The sequence below is a fragment of the Octopus bimaculoides genome, chromosome 2 (genome assembly GCF_001194135.2).
Source record: "Octopus bimaculoides isolate UCB-OBI-ISO-001 chromosome 2, ASM119413v2, whole genome shotgun sequence".
NCBI classification, from domain to species: domain Eukaryota; kingdom Metazoa; phylum Mollusca; class Cephalopoda; order Octopoda; family Octopodidae; genus Octopus; species Octopus bimaculoides.
In genome coordinates this window covers 14518996-14528966 of record NC_068982.1, presented here as the reverse complement: position 1 = coordinate 14528966, position 9971 = coordinate 14518996, and the positions used below count along the sequence as shown (strand labels likewise).

Sequence of the window (9971 nt, the reverse complement as noted above, 5' to 3'; positions counted from 1 at the left end):
GTATCTGTCACTACAGTATCGAAATGTGATTGTTTCAGTTAGTGGAATAGTTTCATTTTTAAAGTGAAAGTATTTGACATGAGTGTTTTTGTTTCACTTTTGACATGTAATACTTAAATAGTGGAGGAGATATTATGTTGCTGTGTGCTCGAACTCTGCAAGAAGTTAATAATTTTTTTTGACTAAAACACAACTGGAACCCTAAGTAAGGCATGTGTAAAATTTGAATGAAATTGGTTGCGTAGTTCTCGAGTTTTAGGGATTCACACAGACAGACAGACAGACAGACACACATTCTCATTTTTATATATATAGATAGATATACAGGGTTGGTATATATTTGGTTTTATTTAACTAAGCCAGCAAGCTGGCAGAATCATTAGCACATCAGATAGAATGATTAGATATAAAAATGATTGTCCATCACTATGTTCTGAGTTCAAATTCTGCCATGATCAACATCATCTTTTATCCTTTCAGGGGTCAATGGAATAAGTATTAGTTGAGTGTTGGGGTTGATGTAAATGACTAACCCCTTCCCCTAAAATATTGTAGGCCCACAGCAGAAAGGGCTTATTTACTTATCTATGTTTTCAATCTTTTCTTATTATTGTTGATGTTGTAATTGTTACTGTGGTTGTGGTTAACAAGCAGTTTATTATAATATTAAATTGCAGAAGGCGGCGAGCTGGCAGAAATGTTAGCACACCAGGCAAAATGCTTAGCAGTATTTTGTCTGTCTTTACATTCTGAGTTCAAATTCCGCCGAGGTTGACTTTGCCTTTCATCCTTTCGAGGTCGATAAATTAAGTACCAGTTGCGTACGGGGTCGATCTAATCGACTGGCCTCCTCCCAAAAAATTTCAGGCCTTGTGCCTAGAGTAGAAAAGATTGCAGTTTCAGCAGAAAAAGATTATAAGCAACATACAGTATTTAACTTCATCTCTCTAGATTCTGAGTTCAAACTTTGCTGTAGTCAATAAAATATTGACATCTATTCATTTCACTATACTCCTTCCTACAAAAATTGGTTGTATTTATTTTATTCATTATGCTAAATGCAGTAATGAACATTAGTTATTCACACTTAGAATTACTGAAGCATGGAATAAACTAACCGCTTCAATTGTTAGCTGTCAGGATACTACATCCTTCAAAACTTCCATGCTTCCTGAAATTCACCAACAGTACACCTGATGTCCCCATCTTTTTTTCTTAAACAACTCATTAACTGTTCACTTCCTGTGCATTATCCTATGTACTGTTCATGCACTTTTGGCAATTTTTTTCAGATGAGCTGTAGTACACTGAGTTCCATATACGATAAGTTCATTATTAACCCTTTCGTTACTGTATTTATTTTGAGATGCTCTGTGTTTCTTTCAATTAATTTTAAATACAACAAAGAATTTAGTAAAATTACTTAGTTATCATTAAGCTAGTGTTAGGAACATAAATTGTGACTAAGGTTTGGTGGAAGATTTTAATTCAGAACTTTTGAAAACAAGACATTTGTACTACAGAGCCAGAGGTGGTTTCAGCCGGGTTGGTAACAAAAGGGTTAAATTAATCATTTGTTAACCCTTTTGTTACCATATTTCTGTTGAGATGTTCTGTGTTTCTTTCAATTATTTTAAATATAACAAATAATTTAGTAAAATAACTTTGTTATCATTCAGCTAGTGTTAGGAACATAAATTGTGACTAAGGTTTGGTGGAAGATTTTAATTCAAAACTTATGAAGACAAGACATTTGTATTCAGAGTCAGAGCCGTTTCAGCTGGGCTGGTAAGGAAAGGGTTAAGGCATTAAGTACTCATAGAGAAACGCATTGGTTCAGCTACTAAGGGATCATTATTGTGTAAATGGTAGACAAAAATATTCCAAACATGTATGAGAATCTATTCGTTTATTAAACTAATCATAGTGAGAAAAACCCAACATTGAATATAGGAACGTGTGTGCGTGCGTGTGGAGGCATGTGGCTTAGTGGTGAGGGTGTTGGATTCATGAATGTAAGACTGTGGTTTCAGTTCCTGAACCAGGCAATGTGTTGTGTTCTTGAGCAAAACATTTCATTTCGCACTACTTCATTTCAACTCAGCTGGCAAAAATGAGTAATCTGTGATGGACTGGTGTCCCATCCAGGTGAGGGATCTATATGCCATGCAAATTGGGAAACCGGCGCTATGAGTCTATATAACTCAAGAAGGAACTTTGCTTACTTATTATATATACATATATATATATATATATATATATATATATATATATATATATATATATATATATACTTGTATATGATGTATTGTGAATTTATGGAAAGAAAACCCATAAAACTCAATAATTTTAATAAAAATGGAGAAGAGAAGGTGTTAAAATATATAAGAGAATTTTAATTCATGCAGACGATCGTTACGTACAGATATAAAAAATCATGCAAATTCATGGTTGAATTGAATTAATTAAATTAAATTAAATTAAATTAATTATATATCACTGTACTCTTCAGTGCAAGAAATATAAACAAAATTTTGTTACAAAGGACTTGAGAAAGGAAAAAGCAAAATAGGATCTAGGAGATTCATATTTATCCTTATGAGAAAAAAAAGATATGTGTGAGTCCAGTTAGGTATTAACTATAGTTAAAGTTCCTTGGATCATAGGGTGACATGCTATGCTTGTGGAGACCTATTGAGTCAAGTATATCAACATCAGCAATATCAAAATCAAATCAAATGGAAATTGTAGTTGTGAGCCCCATGCTGGTAGCATGTAAAAAGTACCATCTGAATGTGGCCGATGCCAGTTTCGCTTTGACTGGCTTCCTTGCCGGTGGCATGTAAAAAGCCACCATCTGATCATGGTTGATGCCAGCTCCTCTGGCCCCGGTGCTGGTACCATGTAAAACGCACCTACTACACTCTCGGAGTGGTTGGCATTAGGAAGGGCATCTAGCAGTAGAAACAGGGGCCTGGTGCAGCCTCCTGGCTTCCCAGACCACAGTTGAACCGTCCAACCCATGCCAGCATGGAAAACGGATGTGAAACGATGATGATGATGAGATAGTAATATTTGTACTTTGGCAACATACCAAAGAACAAGCCCTCTGAGTGGTCATACGACCTACTAGAAACAATAGCTGAACATCCCTGATAATACTCTTTAAAAAGATGAGTCATACATATTCAAGATAATGTAGCTTTGGATTAGAAGTACTTTAAGCAAAATCTGAATGAGACGATCAGAGCTTAAATTTATTTGATTATAGGTTTGCTCAATCAGGGTTGACTTGGGGCTAAACAATAATGACATTAATCATGATAGTAATATTACTAGTGCTGAATGTAAAGTTGGTCTGGAGGACATTTGGTACTAAAAATATGAATAATTGAACTTTGACTGTAGCAAAGTTTCTAGAATGTTATCTCTATACTAGCTGGGTCCACTGATGGTTATAAATATAAACATAGTCTTAAAACTATAGGACATGACAAGGACATGATACATTTTCAATTGCTTAGGATGTGAAAAAATATTAGCAATTGAACTGAAGTGAAATGCTAGCAACCACAGATGAAAAGTGTGTCACAGGCTCAAATGGACAGAAGCAGCTTTAATGCTGCAGTTCTTGTAAAAACATGATTTCTTGCAAAGACACAAAACTGAATTAGTTAGTTGGCACTCCATCGCTTACAACGTCGAGGGTTCCAGTTGATCCGATCAACGGAACAGCCTGCTCGTGAAATCAACGTGGAAGTGGCTGAGCACTCCACAGCCACGTGTACCCTTAACGTAGTTCTCGGGGATATTCAGCGTGACGCAGTGTGACAAGGCTGACCCTTTGAATTACAGGCACAACAGAAACAGGAAGTAAGAGTGAGAGAAAGTTGTGGTGAAAGAGTACAGCAGGGTTTGCTACCATCCCCTGCCGGAGCCTCGTGGAGCTTTAGGTATTTTCGCTCTATAAACACTCACAACACCCGGTCTGGGAATCAAAACCGCGATCCTATGACTGCGAGTCCGCTGCCCTAACCATTGGGCCATTGCGCCTCCACACAAAACTGAATTATAATAAATAGAAATTAACATTGTAACATCATTCCTTTCTCAAGTGTATAAGTTTCGTAAGGGAAGGGAAATGGCTCATAATTGGTTTACATGATATATTCACTAGAATCTTTCTCTGGCACTGCATCCAAAAATGACTGCAATATGTTTCTTTAAAGTGGTTTGTTTGGAGTCGGAAATGTTTCAGGCAAACTTCTTGACATAAGATTGAAGAAGTCATTTGTTTTCAGAGAAATGCACCTTGCTTAAGAGTATAAGAGTACAATGCAAAGGCAACATCATAGAAATGTATTCCTGAGGCCCCAATTATTCAAACATGAAATCATTCAGTCATTTTACGATCTGTCTTCAGGATTAAGCTCAAAACCATTTTGTTTCTTTGTTACTCTATGACAAAGGGTAAAGTTTTTAAAACATCAAATTACTCAGTCCTCGATGCAAAAGATCTTATGAAACACTTTAAATTTCATTCTATGATCTGATTATATCTAACACTGATCTTTAATTTTTTTTCCCAATTCCAGATTTTTACCAGTTTAAACAGTGGTTTCAGTGAACCATTCACATATGTCTCCGTCCGTCCACTAGAATAGCTAGAGTGAGTGCTGCCCAGGGTGGCCCTTCCGTTTTCCACCCCTAGACCCCACAAAAAACACATATTGCCTATAGCAGACCCAAAAGTGGTGCCCCTTTAAAAGTTCCACCTGGGGTGGACTGTCCTTACCCCCCACTCCTAACTACATTAGTGCATCCATCTATTCATCTTCTTTACTCATCATTTCTAGGAGAGTCATGGAGTTAGAGTCCTCAGGCAACTTCTTAGGGTCCTATCAGAAGCAACTGTCATTAAACATTCCAGCTGGATTCTTAAACAACACCAACTGAGATAATGGATATCATCCTACCAACTCATTGTTGGTTTGTCCCTAGGTACATTATTTACATTATTTACATTTGACGGATATTTGTCCTCATCTTGTTTGTTGTTAACACAACGTTTCGGCTGATATACCCTCCAGCCTTCGTCAGGTGTCTTGGGGAAATTTTGAACCTGGGTTCTCATTCCTAACGATGTTACTATTATTATATTATTATTATTATTACTATTATTAATCAGGTCGCTGCCGTGAATCGTAGTGGTTAAGAGCGCGGGCTACTAACCCAAAGATTCCGAGTTCGATTCACGGCAGCGACCTGATTAATAATAGTAATAATAATAATAATATAATAATAGTAACATCGTTAGGAATGAGAACCCAGGTTCAAAATTTCCCCAAGACATCTGACGAAGGCTGGAGGGTATATCAGCCGAAACGTTGTGTTAACAACAAACAAGATGAGGACAAATATCCATCAAATGTAAATAATGTAAATAATTCCTCATCTCTTAAATATAGAACTTGTCCCTAGGTCTCCTGCTCATAGACTTGGCTTGAAGAATCTGTCTGATGATTCTTTCCTAAGACATTCTAATCACATGTCCATAGTACCAGAGTTGTGCAACCTAGAAAGACTCTCTGATCTCTGAGCTATGTGTGTCTATATGCATTGATATTGAAGAGGTTTCCAGATAAGCAGAATGCTAAGCACCATGATACAGATTTGAAATTAGGCTAATGAAAGTGTAAACATAAGTCAATCATTGTTTTGTACAGGGTGTCCACAAAGTCTGGGTACATGAAGTAAATACAATCATAACATAAACAATTAAATATAAGAAACAATAATTTCTTAAAGCATGTGAAGAAAGAAGATAAAGACTTATTTTCTTGTTATGTTTCCATTATATGACATCTGTTAAAAATATTGATATTAAGATATGAAGATATTAATAGCCACGTGATATAAAATCATTTCAAGGATAGTCAGATAAATATTTTATAGTATTTAAAGATGTGAATTTCGATTAAAAGTATTTTTTTTTTTTACTTTTCATTTATTTACTGTAGTTAGTTAAAAATTCAGACGATAAAACGGAAATATTTTTATAAATTGAAAATGCTCAGGTGGAATTATGCAAATTAGAAAAAAAAAAAATTGTAGAAAAAAATTTTGAAATTCAAGTTCATATTGGAATTTCATTAAAAAAAACTGAAATTTAAATTTGAATTCATAAATAATTTTTTTTTTTAAATATAAACATTTTTTAAACTGAATTTCAATTTACTTTTAAATGTCCAGTTCAAATTCTTCTTCTTAATTTTCAGTTTTAGCCAATTTGAAAAAGAGACCAAAAAAATGTTGACTTGGAATATCCACTCTTACCAGTGGTTCTCAACTATTTTTGGCCTATGGACTCCTTTGATTCCCATATAACTCTACTGGAACCGCACGGCCATTTGGTGTTTTAAAAAAATTGTATCATGTTTTTATAATTAAATATTATTAAGAATAGTATAAAAAAAAATGTTAAAATAAGGTGCCAGAGTGGCTGTGTGGTAAGAAGTTTGGTTCACAACCACATGATTCCGGGTTCAGTCCCACTGCATGGCACCTTGGGCAAGTGTCTTCTACTATAACCTTGGGCCAACCAAAGCCCTGTGAGTGGATTTGGTAGACGGAAACTGAAAGAAGCCCATTGTATATATATCATCATCATCATCGTTTAACGTCTGCTTTCTGTGCTAGCATGGGTTGAACAATTCTACAGCTGGATGCCCTTCCTAATGCCAACCACTCCGAGAGTGTAGCGGGTGCTTTTACGTGCCACCGGCACGAAGGCCAGTTAGGCGGTACTGGCAACGGCTACGCTCGAAATGGTGTATTTTACGTGCCACCTGCACAGGAGCCAGTCCAGCGGCACTGGCAACGACCTCGCTCAAATGTCTTTGGCACTCCATCGGTTACGACGACGAGGGTTCCAGTTGATCCAATCAACAGAACAGCATGTTTGTGAAATTAACGTGCAAGTGGCTGAGCACTCCACAGACACATGTACCCTTAAAGTAGTTCTCGGAAGATTCAGTGTGACACAGAGTGTGACAAGGCTGGCCCTTTGAAATACAGGTACAACAGAAACAGGAAGAAAGAGTGAGAGAGAAAGTTGTGGTGAAAAAGTACAGCAACGTTTGCCACCAGCCCCTGCTGGAGCCTTGTGGAGCTTTAAGTGTTTTTGCTCAACAAACACCCACAGCACCAGGTCTGGGAATCGAAACCGCAATCCTATGACCGCGAGTCTGCTATCCTAACCACTGGACCATTGCACCTCCACACTCACACATATGTGTGTGTGTTTGCATCTGTCCCCCCACTATCGCTTGACAACCGATTTCGGTGCATTTACGTCCCCATAACCTAGCGGTTCGGCAAAAGAGATTGATAAAATAAGATAAGAGAAAGGTAAAAATTGTTCTTCCAAGTTTGGAAATGACTATAGTACTGATCAATTTATCTGAGAGATCCTAGCAAAGATAGGCTTTTGATTTATTTAAAGAATTATAGTTCTTATACTTAATCTTAAGTATGTGGGTGTTTGGACACCCATTGAAAGAGTACTCGGTAATACTTATTTCATGCTAGTGTAATAATTTGGTTGGCTAGTGTAATAATCCGAAGTACCTGTCAATAATTGACTAACATGTAAAGCGCGACGGGCCACGATCATGGCCATCAGGTCGACAGGCCACGATCGTGACTCGGATAGATGCATTTAATTTATGGGCGTTTGCTGGGGCTCTCATGTCACTGAAACGCTCCGATACCCGCCAGAATGCAAGAGGACTAATTGTTCAACTAATGACTTTCCAGATGATGTAAAACTTGCCACCATTATATACTAAGAAGATATTTTAACTATTTTTTGTTTTTCATGTGTGCATGGTAGTCTCATTTTCAAAAAAAAAAAAAAACGTGCTCAGCAGGCCGTACTATGTAAGTGCGAATCCCAGCGCTTTATGGGTTAAACCCATCAATATTTTACTATAACATAAGGTGACAAGAATGAGTAAGAAATGTTTGGTTACTGCAGTACATGCTTGATACTTATTTTATCTATCTTAGATGGTATAAAGGCCAAGTTGACTCTCAAGTTGTGTATCGTAGTAACTGACAGTTCACGTAAAACTTGTTATTGATTATTACATGAACTGCTGTTTCTCACAACTATCCCAAATCAATTGCGGTCAAGCAGACGCATGATCAAAGTCTGTAACTATCCTGTTTTTTTTTTTTACCTTCTATCTTTTATTTTTTTAAATGAGGAATTATGTATTTCTTCTCGTAGTTTAGCCCTCCACTATCAAACAAAGGAAACACTTAAAAGAGCTTCTTTCCCCCCAGTGAAACGTGTGTTAATAATTTGGTGTTATGTCGTAGAGTATGTAACATATCTGAGATTTGGGCAAGACAAATTAAATCCAGCTTCGTGAATAGTTATTAGGAACCGAGGGTACGCTAATGTCCAAGAGGTTACGGCTGAGAAGGCGGGACGAGACACTATAAGCCATCTCTCACCGTGAGCTGAATAGCACGAGATCGTCGTATCCGTGTACCCCAACATCCTTGTTTGCATCTCTGAGTGAATCGAAACTAGAGAGAGAGAGAAAAAGAGAGTAAAATTTGTAGACGACAGTGCACGGGTTGCTTCCCCTGAATAAAATATCTCAATATTGTGTTGCTTGTCCAGATGCTTGGGGAACTAAGTACACTTATGACATAGAGGAGATAACTAATATGCTCAGAGTTTTGAACCCATAAACATTTATCAAAAAAGAGCTAAGGACCTCTACTAACATCTGGTTATTCTCGATCATTTATTTGTAAACAAAAAATTCATATACATGTATATATAAATATATAGATATATTAATTTGGAAGTAAGCTGAAAGAGAGAAAGAAAGAAAAAGAGAAATAGAGAGAAAGTGTGTTAGCCGGATACGTTAGTGTGAACATTAAAATCGGATTATTTTCTTTCAGCTAATTATGGCGTAAAACCAGTAAGAAACCAGAGAAAGCTCGCAAGCACGTGTGAACAGATGTAGGACAAAGGGTTATCATTATAAACGAAGTAATTAAGGTGAAGGTCCCGTGGTATTCAGTTTCACGGATATTTATATTTCGTTATTTACCTACTCAAGCAATAACCATTACAAATAACCTTCTGAATTTAAATCTAATTTAAATATTTTAAAAATCTAATAAAAAAGCGAGAGGAAACATACACCTACATCCAATGCATTTGAATTCAGAATATACAGACTGACAAATTAAAGTGATAAATCGTGTAATTATAAGAATTATTATTACTATTTAATACAACTTACTTGTACGAATGATGCGTCAATATCTAACTCGAATTAAAAAGGAAGATCAGGTGATCGATGTTGACTGAAGCACATCTGGGTACTAAGTGATTGATTTCCTCGTTAAATTTTCGTATCTGATCATCCTTTTACTGTACGTTTGGTCTCTTTAAGATGTTCAACAGATATTACTTAGCTAGAGATCTGCTCGAATAACGAGTTTACAGGGACAAAAGCTCCAAAATAAAACAATGATGAATCCAGAGTGGTACGCGGGCGTAAGGGCACCGATTGATATATATATATATATGTAGTGTTTTTGTTGAGATTATTAACACTACACCACGTGTTGTAAACAACAAAAAGTTTGAAGACTGACATGCACCGTTATCTATTGTTTCCTCAGCTTTTTTGTCAGTCAGGAATTGTTTTTCTTTTCCTTTTCCCTTTTTGTGACATAGGTCATCATAAAAAAAACTTCTTCTGTAACTCCCCCGTCTCTGTCTATGCATCTAGCCTCATGTCTGCTGGTGAGCTGATGTTTCGTTCGTCAGTATACCCATCTGTCCAACCGTCAAGGCGGCCTGTCTGCTGACTGACAGTCACATATGTATGCGTGTGTGTCAGTGTGTATTATATATACATACATACATATATATA

The 9971-nt window shown here is 36.6% G+C and overlaps 1 protein-coding gene across 1 annotated transcript in view; it reads right to left on the bottom strand.

Annotated features, from left to right (window-relative positions):
* The window catches only part of LOC106876002 (ectonucleoside triphosphate diphosphohydrolase 1), a 38910-nt gene extending 29027 nt beyond the window's left edge, over positions 1-9883 (bottom strand). Inside the window, exon 1 of the mRNA XM_014924352.2 lies at positions 9333-9883. The gene's annotated coding sequence lies outside the window, so the exon portion shown is untranslated. The remainder of the gene's footprint in view (positions 1-9332) is intronic.
* Between the last annotated feature and the right edge of the window lie 88 nt (positions 9884-9971).